Below are 21,257 nucleotides of genomic sequence, written 5' to 3' on the forward strand. Positions count from 1 at the left end.
TCTGCATCGTTTATGGTCCGCTTTCGAGGCGATCCTCGTTTGCATTCAGTGAAAAGGGTCCATAATTTCGGCTTACACATCACGATGACAAATTCAAATTATTGTACCAAAAGTAATATTATGACATTTTGTGAACAAAGAGATAAAACTATCCGAGATGAAATTATCGTCACATTGCAGAAATTAAAAATATATGATAATAATACATGTTTTAGAAAACTATTGCACATGGAAATACGTTGAAATCTGCCTAATTGCAGAAATTGCAGGATGTATCAATTTATAAAAATATATAAAAGTAACTCATCCATACTATAGTAATATTCTCGTCAAAATATGTAAACATCGTTTCACGTATTAAGTAAATTTAAATCATATAAAATAACTCATGCGAAAACAGAAGGGAGCTTATTGAAGTAAAATAAACAAATATATTTACTCATCTCGCGTCCAACGGATTCATTTTTAATTCGGAAAATTTAGTCAAACAACAATTTGTGTTTAAAGAAATGCGTATCATCGCATCATTAAAAATGAATTGCAGTTATCGTAAAACGAGATTCTCTGAAACATTGCGTCGGTAGCAGGAGAATATGTATGTATGGTAGAAGCAATGGACAGGTAAATGCAATACAGAAGCCGTAATCACAGCTGTACACAGATCATACTCAGAAGGGTAGTTCTGGGGAATCCAGGACCTATACCATACGCACTATGGCGCCTGGGATTGACGTGAATGTGTTTCACGAAGCGTGAATGATGCGCGAGAGAGCCATGCGCGCTAGGCTTTGCCACAACTTCGTTGCAACCTCTTCACTTCGTTCCTCAGGCACTCATGTGGGAATCTTTTTTTATCACGCGACGAGAACAAAAATTTTTGCATCAAAAAACAAGATATTCGAGAACGTACAGAACTTGGTAACAATTTGTATTTTACCAACTACTTTATCATCATTCTATTATAATATCTCTAATCGTTGGCAAATGGTCAATAACACGATATAATTTAAAAATAGAGAAAGAGATAATAGGGATTTAGATATTTAATTTTAATTGTGTGTCAATAAAATAATACTGAATATTCCGATCTCAATTTATTTTGTTAGTCACAAAAAATTGATTTCTCGTGATGCATATAAATAAATAAATATAAATAAATCTGTCAAACGATAATATTACTCGTATAAGAATGTCTAAACAGTACTTCATAATTGCAATAAAAATAACAATAAATATTTTGTACAATAATGGGTTAAGGTATGAGTATTGAAAAAGTGAAATGTTTCATTCGTCGAATTTGCGCGACGAACAATATTGTGCGAGATACGATGTAAATTCATTCGTTTCCATACTACTTAACTTTTATGCGGGATGAGTATTATGCGAGGTACGAGTGGAGCACGCGGAAGCTTTGACACGCTCGTTTCGCTGCACTCTACTTGGCTGACAAAAAAATCTCTGCTGCGGGCCCGCACTCTCAAAGTGCGATTCTATCTGCAAAACCGGCATTACTAACGAACCATCAGCAGAGTAAAATTTCCTCTGTGCGCCGAGTTCAAAGTTTTTCGCGGACAGATAAACTCGTTGTTCCGCTTTTTCCACAGTCGTCTACGCAAGCGTCCCTAAATACGACTCCGTTAACCGCGTTTGTCTGCCCTGCTTCTACCTTCCATTTTTAAGCGTCACTATTTTTTAAAATTATATTTTTGTTAAATAGTATATCTCCCAATATATTACTGTTATCATTTTACTTTTCATATCACAGGGCATAAATATTTTATTACGTCACTTAATTTTCACATAAATCGTGTTATGTAAATTTTATATAAGCTACCAAGCAATAAAACGCGGGCACCAACAACTACATCCTTCGACTTCGGGAACAATCAAATCGTGAATCTCCGTTCGGGACCTACTGAAAATCGTTTATCCCTCCCGCTACCGTTCTTCACGGAGGACATCGTGTTCCTCTTGCGGATAAATATGCAGGGCACGAGGCGTGTGTTTCGGAAACGACATCTGCTTTCGAATCGAATGCTCTCCGTCACACTGTGTGGAGACACCGTTCTCTGTTTCCGTTCCCTTTTCAAACTCCCGTCTTCTCGTGCTTCACCCCCCCGCCCCTCTTAACTCACCGTACATGATACATGAAGCACATAGCTCTGCCATCCGATGGCATGACACTCACCCAACCACCGTCCCGTGAAATCATGCCCCGTGATCCCGTGACCCCCGACCACGTTATATGCCTTTCCCTTCTATCCGTCTGGATTACCCTCTCTGCAACCTTTCTCTGTGATAATACGATAATAGCACTTCTATGCACCGTCAAATGCAATCTTTCTACTTAAGAGTCAAGTATAAAAAAAAGATTATCGAATGTGGCTTAATAAAATATGTAAAGACTTTGTTGTAGAAAATTACATAAACTTTAGAAAATCAATATATCAGAGATATAATCTGTACGCTTTACATATTACTTCATTATACATGGAATTTTATAATTATGTGTATTAATTTATTTCTTCGCTAATAATGTTTAAAGCTATTGCAAAAAATACATGATACAAGGGTATGAACGTTTCATACCCTGTTTTAAAGTTGAAAGAATAGGAAAAAAGTTGAAAGCTAGCGCTTTTGTGAAAGATAAGACTGACAAAAGTGTAAAAGTCAGAATTGTCGGAAGAATTATTGAATTCCACGCAGAAGACATCTTGAAGTTGTACTCACGGAGTAGTAACTCGATTTTGTTCGCGGAAATTCGTAAAGCTTGACCACGTGACAACTACCGCGAGCTCCTGTCCTTTTTTTGGTTTTCTATCTCCCCCCCCCGCCTGTTTTCTTCACTTCTAGCGTAATAACCGACGGCCGGATCTTTCTCGTTATAACTTTTGAGTGATTAGTCGCCGTCCGGCGATTGGCCGTCTTACAAAGTTTGTTTGCGATTTTTCGCAGGTTGTTTCCCGGGAAACCACGGCCCCTCCGCTGTTAACGAGTAACTTAGCCATCTAACTGTCGGAACTTCGTTAAGAGTTCCAATAAATCGTCGAGAACTCTCGCTTTGCCGTAATGGTCCTGTTGGGTAATGAATCGGAAGACGTATCGAAAGATGAGAGATTACACGAACCTTTACTTTTTCTGCGTGTTGAAAATAAACTTTGAAGTACATTGAATTGTTGCTACTTTGATATTTGAGGGAACCAATAAATGATGAAGGTATATGACGTACTTCTTTGAAGAGATAACTTATATTGAAAATATTATTTATATAGATAATACAAATAATTAGTTTTAATCGAGGAATCTATATGCTATATTACAATACGTATCATATATAAGCTTAATTATTAATTCAGCTTGAAATTTAATTTAAAAGATTATAATTTCAATTAACACCTGTTAATGCAACATGTTAGCGATAAAATCAAGAAGTCTGACAAATCACATGTCGAATACCTATATACCGCTTGGCGCGCTATTTACATCGTACATTTAGCATTACGGCTATCGTATCTCATTTATCTCGCGTTGACATTGGACAGGGTCCTGACATTAGATCAAATTCCGGGATCAGAGAGACGCGATGAGAGTCAAATGGCGGTGTGTCACTCACCTCCTGCATAGAATATGTTATATTTTCACGCTAAATGAGTGACAACGTAATTAAAACCAGACAATGCAATTTAGTGCTGAGCATATGACATACGTTTCGGGTTGATTTACTAAAAACGGAAGATGCAAGCTAGCGAGTAATCGATTGAGAGAGCAACTGAAGAATGACTTGACGGTGGAAAGAGCGTTACGTGCGCGTAGAGGAAATGGAAGTGGTTGGCCGGTTTCGAGAATTGCATCCCCTTGAGACGCCATCCGACAAGAATTCTGGCTTCGCTGTCGCGCATACGCCGGAATCGCAGTGAGACCAAAAAGTATCGCGGCCACCGGCAAAGTATCGTCGCGCACGTCCCGACGTCGCGTCGTGTCGTCTTGAAACGTCGCATGCAATTTTACGGACGAGTACGACATGAGATAAGAGCGCGGGAATCGTTGCGGAACACGAGTGGAACGTATCGAGATTTAGATTCTCTTTTTGAAATGATGTTGCATTATTGTCAATAATATCTTGTCACAAAGTTATCCAGCTTTTCATTTTTTTTATTAATAGCAAGGTTGTGAAAAAGATAAAGAATATACATTGATATATATTTTTTATATTTCACAGGAATGTTATTAATAAAAATATAAATAAATATTAAAATATGTATATTGACTTCGAAAACTATAAGTATATGATTTTATTTCAAAATAAAACTTATTTATATTAAATTTACACATGCAAATAGAAATATTTTAGATTGTATTAAAAGAATCTAATTAAAAACTCTTTCATCAGAATAAAAACAGTTATTCATCAGGAGTTAAAATATGAAAAATAACAATGCTGGAATAAAAGCTACAATCGAATATATGTATAACTAAAAACATTTGCTTTTAATGCTAACTGTAGCCATTTTGCGAATTTCAAGTTTTGATTAAATCGAGTTAAGATTTATCACCGGTTTGGTATTAATTTTCGTTGGAATCTTCGTCATTCGTACGTAGCGTTTAATATAAGTTGAAACTAACTAGTAAAGTCCAACCCTCAAGTCTTATCAAAGCCATCGATTGATGCGTTTGATGTTCATCTCAGACGTCTCCTCGATATCCAAATTTTGCTTCAATTGAAAATGTTTCGTCGATGGGGAAGTTGTTGATCGACCTCGGTCCCGAGGGGCCGTCAAGGATGAACGAAAGGAGACAGCAGAAAGCGCAAAGACTTCTCGCGAAGGTCAGCCCGGCTAATAGACTGCCGGTGCTCCGAAGCGTGATTATATGCCGAAGTGACATTGAATTGACAGAAGAGATTCCGAGACGGGAGATGACGGTCAGCGGCCGGTCTGGTAAGCAGGAGACATCAAAAGCATCGAGTCCCCATTCAAATCTTAGATGGTCGCCAGCTATCACGAATAACGCTGCCTCTGGAGACGTGTTTCGTGATCAAAGATGTCACGGGAGCCGGCATGTAAGGCTTGGTGGGCATAGACTTGAAAAGATGGCGAGCGGGAGATAGAGTCTGGTAGATAGAATGGTGGTAGTTGTAGATACACTAACGCGATAGAAGAAGAGGTAGGGCGGAGTGGTGCACAGTGGTGGGTGAGACCTCCTTGAAAAGGAGAAAGCGTCGGATAATCATTTCGCTACTCCAGAAGTGGAAAAGCAGCGCGGGAAACGGAATCGGACTGAGAGAAAAAAAGTTTCCGCGTCACGGAAGCCTTTTCCGATTAGTTTCGTCTCCAAAGGACTCGGTAAAAAGTCGCTTCCGCGAAAATGCATAAAGGCGTCCGCGCCGCCGGCAACAAAAGGCGAATCGTAAATTCCGTCCACGCCGGCGTCGAAATTGCGCTTCTTAATATTATTCCCGGTCCGGCGTACAATGCCGAAGAAACGAACCGAGCCTCGAACGTTGACGTTTTATCGCGCGCAGTAACAAAAGTCTAATTTTCCTCTTGCGTATTTTACAAAATCGGTCGCCGAGTCACGACAGACATGAGAGATTCCGAAAAAAGCTCGAACATAAAAGCGAATACATCATGTTAAATGTGCCTAAAATTTCCTTGGTTGGATCGTAATTTGTTTATTTTAATATGTATTATGTATGTAGGCATACAAAATAAAAATAAAGTTTAATGTCATAAACTATTATATCATGGATAATCCCAAAATTTCTTCTAAATTTATATTTAATTTCTCGAACATTTTAGACTGTTCATTTTATTAACCGGCAGTTCCGTCTTTAGTCTATTAATTTTCCTTGCAGAACTCTTCACAGATCTGATAATTGAAATCTTTTCGATAGTTAGAGCGTAAGTTAGGGAATGAAATAAAACACGGAAGTGGAGACAACACCCGGAGAACGTTATCGCCAGTAGAATACAGAGCAAGGGAGTAGATATCGCGGTAGGGCATGCGACGTATGTTGGATTTCCCTATCGGGTCGTACGTTTGGAGTCATCCCCTGCTTTCCGATGCTCACACTAGCCGCCCTCCCTGCATTTCCTTTGCCGATGCTTTCGCCCCCGCCCTTCTCTAGCTAGTCCCCCGAGGGGAGCTGCATCCATTAAACGTACGGGCGGGTATGATGCAATGGTGTGCGTGGAATTTGTATGAATGGGGAGAACTTGTGGATTTGCATTGACGAATAGCCATCCGTACCGCGTTGGATACTGTATAAGTGACTGTGTCCGAGGATCATCTATTTTTTTTTCAATTACCATAGAATTGCACCATAAATGTTGGTATAATTGTTCGTCGTACTGGATTCTTCTTCATAATTTGTCACTTTATAACATAGTAATATCTTAAAAATATTATTAGAAATAAGGCAATTAGCTATACTCGATTTAACCCTTTTTTATCTTTACGCGCAACTACTAGTGTTGCATAAAGTAAGAATCATTAGTGATAACAATATGATATCTCGCAAATCGACTTTATATTCTGACATTGCAATGTAACGGGCCCACGCGTTCAAGCGTATAGTGCATTCAAGCAACAAGCAGCGGGAGTAAGAAGCGACTGATCGGGACACGGTCACGTAGATAGAGGAGAAAAAAATATGTCGTCGGTGGCGCGCCGTGCATAATTCAAGCGGATGCGGGGTCGTTAAGGAAAAGTTTCGCCATTACAAGCACGAAATATAAAGCGCGCGCTGGTGAGAGGAAACCGGCGGGGTGGCACGCCGAAGGAACAGGGAGAAAAGGGGGTCTACACGGGAGCTGTCTTCTTTAAATTGTATCGCAAATTGCCCGCCGCCCGCTGTGCTCGAGACACGACGCGAACGAGGCAACCGTTGCCGGCAGTAATGGCCTGTTACGCAACGTCGAGCCCACCGACGACGACTGCAGATTCTCACTCGATTCCATCTGACATATGTATTTCCGTCTTACGAAACGAGAGCGGACGTGCATGCGTAAGCCGCGGTTTTTTTTTATGTATTTGCTAACTATATCTATATATAAAAGGTATCCCTCAGAAATCTTCCAGTAAGGGTCGCGACGACTACCGATTTTTCCTTACTTCCGCGTATACAACATATACATGGAAGAAAGCAGATATGTATAATATTAGCAACTCAGGTGTATGTATAATATACATATATATCTGTATGTGTGTGTGTGTATGATGTAATATAATTTAAAATAATCCTGTATAAGATAATCAAGAAATATTATTAGTTTCATTTTATTTCTAAGTTATACAAAATATTTTTCTTTACATATAACATTTACTCGAATACATTTCTTGATTATCTCTATAATATAAAGTTTATTTTTTAACTGTATATAGGTAATCGGAAAATACAATATATCCGAATAAATGTTTTATGTAAAGAAAAATATTTTAAAACTCAGAAATAAAATAAAACAAAAGAGATGTAAACAAAAAGAAACTGATGTGCATTTGCGAGCCATAGCAAATGTATATACGCCGTACTGCCGAATTATTTTTTAAAATTTGCCCTCGCACAGTATAAGATTAGCAAGTGTAAGAGTATAGAAATACAAAAAATAGCGAATACATTTGAATTCTATAAAATAATATTAAAAATAAAATAAAGTCTAAATCTAGTTTTTCATAAACATTTTTATAATTTATACATGAAACATAAAAACCGATTATTATATCTTCTATCTACACAAGATATGTTGGTGCAATGTTAATTGACGAGCAAGGCACCGACGCTCGGCGCAGTTTCAAGTAATTATAATTCTCATGAACGATCGATATACGCCCAGTGGTGGCATTAATTATTGTGGTCTAATATTATAACGAGCGGCATGGACCCGCGGCAATATCATTGAACGTTGTCGGTAAAAGTTTATCTGAAATTTTTCTATAACCAGCGCATAAATATAATTTGGAATTTAAAGGCAATATCGCGTTATTATTTATGTTTTATGCTGCAATTTACGTTTTACGCTATTGTGATCGTGAATGCATATTACGTAGAGCGATGAAGATATAGAGTGAAAAAAATGAGTAAAAAATATCTTTTATTTGTAAAATAATGTAGCTAAAATTATGAGAAGTTCTTATGCAAAGACACCCATTTTTTATTCTTTATCTTTTGCTACCTTTGCATTTTCTTAATGTTTCTAAATTTCTCTACTTCTAAATATCATCATTGTAAGACACATTTTAAATGATTTTAAATCAGTTTAACAATAAGTTACAAGATTCCTCAAGATAAATGTGTACATCAGGATAATTATATTAATTAAACAATTAGATAATGTAATTCTAATATAATAGATACGATCATATTTTACAAATTATTTTTGTTTGATTTTGTGAGCCTTATTTTTTCAGTATTAAAGAAAAGAGGAATGCGACGGAGATTTTCACGCTTTGCGTGCTTTCTTGCTGTACACGATTCGCCAACATCATCCTTGTCGCGAAATAACGACGTCGGGAACGCGCTCAGCCATAATTTCGCCCATAATTTTGCGTTTCGAAATTACGACGTTTCCGCGTCGATCGGTTTTGCGTTTGCGATAGTCACGGTCGCTTGCGAATGGATAGAGTTGTAAAGCCACGACGAAGGGCCGTCGTGGAAGGGCCGCTTAATTTGAAAGCACCTCCGATAACGACGGTCGTCCACCCCCGCGCCGCGCTCTGGCGTCATAGACGTCGAAGCCCATCGCGAGATTGCCGAACATAAACCCTAATCCAGAATTAGAATTTCGCTCTTCCCTCGAGACGATTTTCCCTCTTTCGCGCACTTCTACGATCTACCGCACGACTTCAATCACCGTCGTAGCTCCTCTGGTTGTCACTTAATAAGTAACTCCAACAACTCGTAACATGTTAAAAATGAACAAGTTTGAAGATTATTGGCTAATCAAACTGGCTGTTTGCAGAAGATTAGCAGTGACGAACCTAAAAAGTTTCCGTGATGGGTAACATAAGCTATACGAATTTCTATTGACATGAAAGATAAAAGGTAAAGGAAGTGTTATGTAGAAAATATTGATGAAAAATATTATACAGAAAATTGTGATATTATCGCCAGTATTATAAGAAAACTATAAATGCGAAAAAGCGAATAAAAACGCGAATTAAATTTGCTACTTGTAGTAGACAATAATAAAACAGAATATAACTGATAATGGAGCTGCTGCAGCAAACGAGCAACGTATCAACACGAAAATCAAGATGGAAATAAACATTCGTCATTCTATGCACATTTCACGTTCTTTATGTTTGAGATTATTTATTAAAATTGTGACATTTAACTCTAAATCCAACCATAAATTTAAATATAATTTTATTTAATCTAGTTTATTCATTAATTATAAATTAGTTATAATTTTCTTCTTTTCATATACAAAGATAGCCATTGTGCTCATCAAAGGCGCGATATTCACGCGCGTAAGTTAAGTGTTGTTACGTTATAAGGAAAAGCTACGCTATGACGCTACTATATTTTCCGTCAAAATAGCGCGTCTACCCGCTATGATGAGTCATATTCGTCTGATATGAGTCCAATTCAGGTCGAGCCTAAGACAACACGACGCTATCTAATGGAGAACACGGTACTGCGGTTGTATGCTAACGTGACTCATCGTGTGTCCACTACTTCGATGCTTCGATCTCGATATCCTTTGGCAAACAGGGAAAGTCTCTTACACGAATAGTCAATAATGGTTGATATTTGTGATAAAAATATTCGGATGAAAGAAAACGCCGATTTTCAGGTTTTTATCATAATTTGAGTGCAGCATATCATGTAAAGGTGCTCAATGCTCATAAAACGTTAAAAATTGCATATATAGAAAAATAATAACGCAATTCTGACAATACAAGGCTAAAGATATTTCAATATTTTGATATTCAATATAGATACATAAACATCTTAATACTTAAATTTGTATGTTGTACATCTTTTTCAATATTTTATACCAACTAATATGTTTAAATAAATAAATAAAAATTTCATTTACCTCGCATATAATTAATGCATCAAATTTTTAGTAATTTTAGTATGATGTATGAGAAAAAGAATGCTAAAACTCTCTCTCTACATATAATAAGATTTTATCATACATATCAATATTATACACATATATAGAGAGAGAGTTTAGTATTATTTTTCTCATACATCAGACTAATTAACGTCCATCCGCGGTTTGTTCGCAGGCGCAACAATTATTTATTTTATTTTATACCGCCGCATACGAAGAATGAAACAAATAATTTTTGCGCCTGCGAATAAGCCGGACGTTATTTAGTTGGTTTTAATTCCTCTCCTCTTGCGATCCATTCTGCTCTTGCTCTTATTATCTCGGCGCAAGATCGTTGAAATTGCACACGCGACTGTTTCACATATCTATATTCTGAACCCATACACCCACGTAATTTATACTTGGCATGCATATTCGCCGCATTTACAATTTTAACGGAGCAATACGTTTATTTTTGACTCGGTAATCGAAAAGGGCATGAAGTTCATGGAGCTAGCTGGTGCAAAATTGCGGGTTTAGGTATTCCTAGTATTTAAGTGGCATATAAATATTAGACGATATCGAAAATGCAGCTCTGCTTTTCCGATACTCGATATTAATAACGATTTATCGCGCACGCTAAATTGCACGAAATATATCATTAAATTCCTACAAAACATATATTTGGTTTTATAATGTATAATAGACTTCTATAAACTTGGTACATTATTTTCAAAATTTCGTTATATATAGTTGATGAAATTCTGATACCATGCAGAAACTAGAACTATTTGGAGTAGAGCAAGGTTTCTATCAATGTATATGAAAGTTCTAAAAATAGGTTTTATATTTCAAAGAGGTTGGTAAAAGTGAAATTTAAAATCACGGAATTGACTTTACTCGTCGAATTTAAAACAATAATGAAAATACGCGTGAACTTATCACACTATTTTCATATTTATTTTAGAGAGATACTTATTAAAATTATTTGACAAAAAATTTGATGAAAAGCTATTTGACATAATTTAGAACTAGCCATCTATTAATAACAGAGGTAACAGGAAAGTCGATACCCAGCACTTTGCAATCGTGAGAGGCGAGATTTATGACCGCTGTTGCCACTTGCCCTCGTTACATCGAACTCCATCTCCGTTTTTCATATATTATCCATTATGCCGCGCTTTAAGTGATCTCCGATAGTTTTTAAAATCAAGTTAAATATTGGCGCTGGCCCGGTTGCAAAATTCAGCAGCTCTCGGTGATTGCTTTCTATCTTATTATTTTTTCCTGTCCTCTATATTCCGCTTTTTCTCATCATATATATGGTAAGCAAGAATTAATCATCAAGTTTTTTATCCACAATTTCTTTGGTCAATAAAGATTAATTTTTTATTAAGAAAAATATAGATATTGTCCATACCACTTGCAAAAGAGGTAGAAGAGAGGAGATAGAAGACAGAAGAAGAGGAAAAAAAAGAAGAAAAAGTCAGAGAAAGAAAAACATAGTGTTGTGATTAACTAAAATCAAAGGAAATTATATAACTGATAAACTTTCCTTAGTATAATTTTATCTTTCAATTATAACTGTTTAACTAGATTTTATATAAATAACATTTTAATTCAAAATTAACATGATATGTAACATAATATAGACATGTTGATAGATATTACTTTATATCTGTTATATAAAATCACACTTTCGAGTATTAAAATTGATTTAACTACTTTAATTTGTAAAACAATATTATTACAATACAACGACGACGTATTTAGACTGTTGTTTTCAGTCACGTATAATAAACAGCGATGTCATTGATATGTCTTTTTTTTTTCGTAAAACTAAAGTTATTATTGAAAATTAAATAATCTTAAAAATGAGATTCAACTAAATTGTCAAGAAAATCGGTTTTAAATTGATCGAGGAATGTATATAAAAAGAGACGGTATTTCCAAGGCACCCTGTATACGTAGGTGAACGCGTATCTCTTGCGCGAGTGCTGCCGGCAGATTACCCGGCGTTGTATCGCCGGTTAATTAGCTTTATGCGTTCAATCTCGCAAGACTCACGCCTCGTAGCCGAGGTAATAACGTGGCATACGCTGGTATGCCGGTACATACGCCGGATTACCGAATGAATGCGCGTCCTTCGTTGAACTTTCCGACGTCCATTCTCGTGGGTGGACTTAATGAATCGGTCTTATTCACGGCGCGACAAGACGGGGACAAGATCCGTTGAAAAATTACGACATAGTGTACGAAAAGAAATGTACGCGATAAATATATATTTAATAATAGTGAAGTTTTGACCGACGACGTGAGATTCTAAACAAGTGAATAAGGCAATCTTCGGTCTGGCTGGTTCATCGTAGCCTAACAATATGAATTTTTATACTTATACTTTCACACTCAAACTGCACATCGATTTAAAAGATTATTCATCAAAAGTTAAATCGATTATCGATTTATAGTATGTTGAATTTACTGCGCCAACGAATAACTGTGTTTCAAGATTGACAAATAATCGACGCGCAGTTTGAGTGGAAAAAAAAAAGATGACATATTTTTTTATTAACTTGTTAAATATATTACTCTTATTACTTGTCAAATTTATTGTAATGGCATCAATAAATTCAACAAGATTGTACTTGCTAGTAAGTATTTTTAACACTTTTAACAAGAACTTTATTAGAAAGTTTTATGTATGAAATATTCTTTCAGTTCTTCAAAACTAGTTTTATTGAAATCCAAAAATAAATATAGATTCTAGGGAGAGGATTTATTAGCGAATTTGTAGCACACTAATTTTCCGAGAATTTTTGAATTTGGAAAAAGTATCTTGATTATACTGCTAATGTTGCTTTCACGCAAATTTCGTGCAAGATACTTAGAGTGCCTTGGATGTAACCTGCGATGGTTACGTTACACTGTGGAAGAACTCGCGATCGCATTACTCTTGTGGCAAAGCTCGACAAAACAAGGAAATCGAGGAAATTCCGCGACGGTAAGAGCCTCGTGACCTGCGGGTGGTATGGCATTGTCCGCCAGCCGGTTGCCGAACAGGGGCGGAGGACAGTCGCCCCGGGTATCGAATTCAATGCGCATTGTTATCAAAGACGCAAAGATGCGACTCAACTGCATTGTCTCGCGGGATTAGTTACAGCCGGCGACATAATTAATCGTCTGCGCGCGCCACATCGTCCGTGCTCGTTCTTCGCTGGACTCTGTTGCGAGCCGAAGAAAGCTCACGGATAGCAAACGAACGGAAGGTGAGAGGTAGAAATACTATATTTTGTATCGGAAAACATCACCGTTTCCTGGTTACACGGGATTTGGTTATCGTCGTATATCGAGCTCGTGGAAAATGGAATTCTCGAGGTGCGCTGTCGTCGATCGAGGTCTCTACTGCATTTATCAAAAGAATGAATTTGCACAAGGAGCCGCTCAATTTACAGGGAGAATAACGGACGGGAAAATAAAATTTTTCCACAGCTTTGAATGTCATTTCGATTCAATGAATCGGCGCAGCGATGCCGGTCGTTGCCTTCGATTCTGTATGACACGAGTCTCGGTCACAGCAATTGTTTACTCCCTATTCTTTTTTACAATTATGTATCACTATAATTTATAAATATAATGATGCTACTTGTCTGTCGCAAAAAATCTAATATCAATGAATAAAAGAATATAGTAAAATTATTGGCTAACTTTAATCGGAACTCTGTTTATAAATCATGAAATCGTGAAATTCCATCATTATTAATCGAGAAATTGCAATTTTTCAATGATCAAATAATACAGCGAGACGATCTAAAAATCTTGATAGGAGGTCGCAACGAGATCGCAGTTCAGATCGTTTTACTCGGCTAACAATTTCCTTGGATCGATATGTCAATAGATTCACAAGAGGAATTTCTATCTCCGATAAGATTAAAGCGGGTATTTACTTGGGTTATTCGGATAGAATGTAATGAAAATAAAATGAAAAGTGCGAAAAGATATTATTTTCCGCAGAAACTTCTTTTTCTTATTTATTATTTAGATTATTATAATTATTTTAAAGTATTAGAATGTAAGAATGCTTAAATTCGCAAATCATTTAGAAGACAAACATCGTGAGATGAAAGAAAGAGTTTCATTATAAATTTTAAAAATATAAAATTTTGGAAAGTCTGCGTTGTAAAAAAAATTCTTAAAAATTATTATAAAATTCGCGATTGAGGATTCTTCAACAAAAATATCAAACTACTAGACGAGAAGAGGCAGGCAAACTGGAGACGATAAACACACAAAATGCAAAAAGTGAGAGGCTATCGTCATATTGGACGCAACCCCGCGATCGTCGATGCCGGAGGAAAGTCAAGCAAATAGCTACAAATGGAATTAACGACGGCATACGAGACACGCTTCATCGAACCCCTGATTTCCCAACGGAGCAAAAATGCCATTTAGGCAGGATGTTACAGAAACCTGTGAAACGAAGCCGAGATGCAAAATACAAGGGCCTGCGTTTTCTCACCATTCTCTCTCATTCCAGTCTTTGAATAATAAATAATATTATTTCTGCACAGCAGATAATTTAACTCATTTATTTAACATATAAAATGTGGCAAAAGAACATTTCTTTATTAAAGTTATATTAATTAAGTCTGATTACCGGTTTTAATAATTACTAATGTTTACAACAACAATTGTGTTTTTTAGAGAAAAAGAAAAAAAAAGAAAAATTAAGAATATTTATTCATATAGGTTCGTGCTTATTTTTCTATGGAGAACTTATTCGAGGAAAGAAACATACAAGCTACCGAGATGTCCTCTTCTCTAAAAAGCGTAAAAACTTTTAACTGATGAAAGCAAAGCTATAGAGCTCGTATTACGGTCGGTGTGTATCTTTATCCGCGATCTAGGCTGCATCGAACTTGTTCCATTTCTCTGAAAAAGTCTCTAAGTTCGATGAACGTGTCGCCTTTAACTCTACTCCGTTCGCTACGAAACAAGTAAACTTTTCCTAAGATGGGAAAACGAAATCTCATTGAGATTATCTGTATCCTGTAGAGAATGGTAAGTGTCCATCTGATACTGCAATATTATGCTATTGTGATATTTTTAAAAATGTTTCTCACCTTGTTGAATTAAACCACTCCTAAATACCACTACTAAATAATACTAATATATATATATATATATATATATATATATATATATATATATAGTCCGTTTAAACGCTTGATTTAATAATGTAGCATGAATAGAGACTATTTCCCGACTGTATCCTATCTGCTACTCTCCACGTTTCTTCGACTTACACATAAAACGCTTTCGAATTTGTCATTGTAGGGTGGAAGTGGAATTATAGCCCTTACATTCATGCGTATAAAACGCGCCCCATTTTGTACATTTCGGAGCTACCCCATTATTCTCTCTCCTCGTTAGTATAAGAATTATTTGATCATGTATAGGTATTGGTAACGTCATTACTTGAAAAGCGATCAATTTATCACGTTAGCGAATTTATATTCCCACGTTCTCAACTCACATCTTTTGCAATTGTAATTCTAATGGGATTTCATTCTTGACAAAGACGATACATTAGAGGGTGAATTTGAAAACTACAGAGAAGCACGAGTTTCATTAGGGATTCACGGAAAGTTTTCATTTGTCTATAAACATTAATCCATACGTTATAACACGTTATTCTGCAAGACTTTCCTACGAATAGGATCATATCGATATAACTATAAAAAACGTGAGTTATTAGATCGTCTATACTTCTTAGAAGCGGCTTTTCTCCGGAATTTTTCGATCGTCGCGCATAGTGCTTCTGTCTGGAGTCTGTCAGTCAACGGGAAAAAAATACATCGCGCGCGTCACATGGTCGAATTTATGCGCTCAGGTAGCCATAGACCGTTCATTTTCCGGTAACGTCTCTGTTTTATGACGTTCTTTGCATCCTGTCCTGGTTCGCGCAAAAACCATAAACATGGCATGCCATGGCACTACATAAATATCGGACAGCCCGGCCGTGGACATTCACTTTGCCGCGAAAGCAACGACCATTTTATGCGCCCGCTCGTGAGTTCTCCATCCAACCCCCATAGCGAAATATTCACTCCCATGTTCAACTTCTACACGCTTTTGACGTCTTTTCCCATCGACTATTCATTATTCCACGCGGTTAGCGAATCGGTATTATGTTCCTATAAATAAAATGCCGTAAATACATTATTATTTCTTAAAACCTCAAATTCTTCAAAAAAAAATGCGCTTTCTTATAAAGTCAATTTTCCTATTATATAGTTTACAATTTCTAATAGCATCTATTAACGCTGTTTTATTTTTTTTTTTTTTTCGAAAAATCATTCAAATTAATGTAGAAGTTATTTAAATTTCCATAATTAATTCAGTTTTGTTAATAGATTTAACTCTCAGCTACAATTTATTATTTTACATATCGTGTTTAATTAATTAAAAATTGCCTCATTTTACAAAACTATTAAACTGTACTTCCTGAGGTACTTCCTCTTTTTAATTTGGAGAGATTATATTTCCTACACTAGTTTAGAGAATTACATTAAATAATGTCTTGAAGAATTTTAGTTATTAGAAGGTAATGAAGAAAATTCTAGTTTTTAATTTCTACGTGAGATTCACAAAGGCAAAATATTTTATCGGTGAACCAGTGTGAGACCAAGAAGAGCAAAGAGCTTGTTGCGTCCTTGCAAAATACCGCAACCTGATCCGCTTCCTCCCCTTACACGCTGCGGTACTTTAAACTCGCCTAACAAGAGAGCGAGAGTGCTTTACAGGGTGCGAGATAACTACCGTTGAGAATAACAACTGCGATCCCGTAAGACACGTGAACAGCTATAAAGATATAATAAGGAACTATACTAGCACTTGTCTTAATGATACTGCGCCGAATCACGTGGAGAAGTTGCGTGCCCACCGCATCTTTCCGGCAAGTTAAGCGATAAAAACTACCTAACTTAGATAACGACGTTTCGTACTTTCGAGTTTTAATGCTTATATTACATGGGAAACGATTTTTCGTAACGTAATACATAGCTTCTATCTTTTTAAAAATTCTCAAGTTGTAATATTTAAAACCGTAAATGCATTCAGAAATTGTATTATAATTAGCATATATGTTCTGAAATAACGTGCAGCTTATATTGGATTCTTTATAGTGCATCACAATTTAACTATTTTGTGAATCATAGAAACTAATATAATATGATAGTATATTGTATAGTGTACTGACATTGTCACATCATATTAATAAGTATTTAGTAATAATTATTTGAATATAGTTGCAATAAATTTATGTACGGAATAGTTATAGAAACGCATGCATTAAAACAAAGTTACGTGAAAGTTATAAATAAACTCGTTCTATTTTCGTTCCATTAAATAAATGCTTAGATTTTTGTCATTACCTTTCACTTCTTTTTCAATTTCGTCTAATCAATAGAATTAATTTCTGTTTAATTTTACAATATTAATCACAAGTATATTTAATAAAAGATAAATAAATGCTTATTAAAATTTATACAATGTTTTGTACAAATTGTTTTGTAACTATTATTGCATAAGGATTATTTCCTGAAGCAATGGTAAAACTACAGTCTCGTGAGCTGTGATTAAATCCACTAGAAAAAATGACAAAGAAAATCTGACGGTTCGGCGAGGCAGTTTCGCATGATGAATCATTGCGGCCGAAATCACTACACCATCTCGAGGATCTCGAGGAGGGTGGCACATAGGGTGGCCCGTGTAAGAGCTCACCGCATTAGGTGATTGCTTAACCCTGCCCACGTCCGAGACAAGCGGTAGCTTCGCGATGGGGAAAAGAATACGACGTTCGCGGCCTTGCAAGTTTTATAGGGAGCGGAATCTCTGTGGCTCCTCTTCTCCTCGTACAGACTCCACCGCCATTCCCGTTTCGTCCTATCACCACTCCTCTCGCCACCGCGAAGCATTCCCTGCGTTATACGGTCGCGGAGGATAGTTGAAAAGTTAAACACAGATTGGAAATTGGTATTTCTTACTCTTCATGATGAAGTTAACGTAGCACGAAACTTTCACAATTCGCCCTGATGCCCCGGGGTGCGCGAATTCCGCCCTGCTCGTGAAACGAATTCAGATCCAAGATCGACCGTGACGCGACAGCAAAATATCGCGCGGAAGAATGTATATATTCGCGCTTATTTATTAAATATATGGTTAAAAACAAAGCCTTAGATCTTTTGTAATGTAGAGTAATCATCATCTTATATTGTGTAGATTTAAAAAAAGTATGAATTAATATACGAGATTTGATGTGCATGGTACTTCCAAATTATATGTAAGGGCAAGTAAGAGTCAACGCCGATGGTAAAGCGAAAGTAATATTATACAGTAAGGTACATACCTTGAAATTACATAACAAACGTTTCGTTCATAAGTTTAGGCCTTAGTGTGAAAAATAATGAAATGCAGTTACAATAATTTAGTTAGATGACTATTGCACTATTGCGATGATCAATTGCATTGAGAAAAACAAACTTATTGGTTTATTTATAGTAAGTCTAATAATTGTTAGAAAGACTGTTCATGACTGTTCTTTTATAATATCTCATTTCTCTCATATATACATGTTACTTACGTTTGTAATATAATTTTATTAATCCATTGCTAACTCACCGACCGATGCGCAACAGCGGAGTTGTAACCCTGCGCTGATCTGTAACGTACAAATATTTTTACATTATAGCAGCGTTCAAGAGATAATCAATACTTCAAGTAAATAATTATTTCGCGCCCGTTAAATTGTTAAAATACCATTTTGACAAATATCTAATTTCAAAATAGTAATGCAAGAAATCGCCGACGCCGCAAGCGGCTGCATCTTTCCTCATTAACTCGTTCGCGATTATTAATCCGCGAAAAATCGTGCAACATTACGACCGTGCGAATTAGAGAGAGAGACGCGACGTTCGCGACGTAATACATCTCTCGTCGCGTATGCCGGAGATCGGACTCCGAAATTGCGAAATTGCGCCGTAGTTAAGTCTCGAACGAGTAATGAATATCACGTAATGGCGAATCAAGTCGTGCTTGGGAAAGTGACGGCTTGGAAGTGAAGCTCGGAATCCGCCACAGGGCTGACGGGACAGCAAAATAATAAACAAATAAGAATTACTCACCCCACGGTTGCTCCGCTGTCGCCCGATGCCTCCCAGCCCACCTCCTCCTCTCCTCGATCCTCCGCTGATCCGTCGTCGCATCTTCGTCGACGCACTCGCTCACGACGCGGTGACGCGAAACGTTCACGCGCAAAAATTGACGATACCGTCGCTTATGATCGCGCGACACTTTCGACACTTTCCACGGCACTACCGGTATTAATCTCGCGACGCGGCGCATACTTGGTTACATGGCGACGGAAAAATTACAAACGAAGCTACGACGATACGATCCGCTCGACGTCCCTCGTCCGTGACGCAGCCCGCGCGGCCCGCACCACGCAGGTAGACGCCAAGATGGCGGAGAGAATTTCGCGCGTAAATCGCGCAGCCAACTTCACTCGCTAGGGGCAACCGTCGCGAGGACGCTACACTTGCTGCTAGTGAGGCGATTTTGGTTAACGGCAATTAAATCGATTTATGAACACTGCCTATCTATCCCCCACAACCGCCAAATAAAAACACGATTAAATACGGTTACACGTACGACGTTAACAGAGACTGTGATCGCCAATTATAATAAACACCTCGCGGCGTTACTCGATTTTAGGATCGATCCGCTCGTGTACTTCATCCGAAACGGCGTTCCGAAAACGACAAGCCGTGCGACACGACACCGACGCGAGAGTCGCGAGACGCGAATCAAGTTGACGATTGAGAAACGCGAGACCAATCATCCGAAAGAATGTAATCGAATGCGATAGGCTGATATTTCATGTGTCGTACGAGCTTTGTCGAGCTTATCGATTGGCTATAAGATAGAGGATTTCTCTAGAAACTCGAGAACTTCTCTATCCCGCGGCCAATTAATACGCTCAAAAAATTTGTCGTACGATACATGAAATATCAGCCATATACCTCGGTATCCGTATAAACTCCGCGAAGCACATGTGTGTAATGAACATTCGATCACAGGTTTCCATCTCAACCGCTGCGTATTAGCGTTGTACTCCGAAAATAAGATGATAATAGAACGGGATCGCCGCGTCGCGCGGGACGCGAGCGCGAGCGCCGCAAGAGCATGAGTAGTGGGACTGGAACAGACTGGAATGCGAGGGAAGGTGACTGGGTACGGTGCGCGCTCGCGGTCGGTATGCGTAGTCACCTACCCCCACTCTACCCCCACTACTCATGCGCGGGCAGCCGCGGGCGCCGAATCGTAGCTCGCGGAATAAAGCGGGGAGCACACACTTCTGCATAACGCATAATGCGTAAGCATAAGAAAACTGATTGGTCTATTTCCTTATGTACATGTGTATGGACCAATAAATTTTCTTACGCTTACGCATTATGCGTTGTGCAGAAGTGTGTGCTCCCCGCTTAATACACCGGGTCGTCCCCGTTGAGATTTGAGATTACGGAAAACTGTGATATATCAAATGTTCATTTAATACATATGTGCTTCGCGGAATTACATACGGATTTCCCGTTGTATATCGCATTCGTTAATATTGACTTTCGATTACATTTTCTTTCGGATGATCGGTCTCGCTTCTCTCAACCGCCAACTTTTGACTCGCGTCGTGACTTCGTCTTGCGTCGTGTCGCGCGGCTTCAAAGTCGCCGTCGTTTTTCGGAACACCGTTTCAGATGAAGAATACGAGCGAATATAATTTTACTGTGCGCGATTCGTGGTTCGTGATTCGCGGTTCGCCATTCGCGCCGATTCGCCAGCGGAGCGGTTTTTTGACGAAATCAATGAGATGAATTCGGCGCGAATGGCGAATCGCGAACCACAAATCGCGCATAGTCTAAAGCCCCTTGCACAATGCCAGACAACAGGCAATAGGAACAGGAAATAATCAAAAAATCGTTAATTACAACCTAAAAAATTCGAATGCTATGATTGGTTGGCAACAGGCAATATAGGCACAGAATTTCCAACGTGACGGAAACTCTGTGTCTATTGCCTGTGCATGTTTATTCTGCATTTATACATGATTTCTGATTTCTATTCCTTGTTCCTATTGCTTGTTGCCTGGCATTGTGCAAGGGG

General features: G+C 37.7%; 1 long non-coding RNA gene across 1 annotated transcript in view; it reads right to left on the bottom strand.

Annotated features, from left to right (window-relative positions):
• The window catches only part of LOC139768035 (uncharacterized), a 30,874-nt gene extending 10,641 nt beyond the window's left edge, over positions 1-20,233 (bottom strand). The window contains exons 1-2 of the long non-coding RNA XR_011717269.1: positions 19,223-20,233; positions 18,720-18,759 (exon numbers count right to left, since the gene is read on the bottom strand). This is a non-coding gene — a long non-coding RNA (uncharacterized lncRNA). The remainder of the gene's footprint in view (positions 1-18,719; positions 18,760-19,222) is intronic.
• Between the last annotated feature and the right edge of the window lie 1,024 nt (positions 20,234-21,257).

This window comes from Temnothorax nylanderi, unplaced genomic scaffold, assembly GCF_030848795.1.
Source record: "Temnothorax nylanderi isolate EJ_2023f unplaced genomic scaffold, tnyl_v1.0 TNYL_tig0002_pilon, whole genome shotgun sequence".
Lineage (NCBI taxonomy): Eukaryota > Metazoa > Arthropoda > Insecta > Hymenoptera > Formicidae > Temnothorax > Temnothorax nylanderi.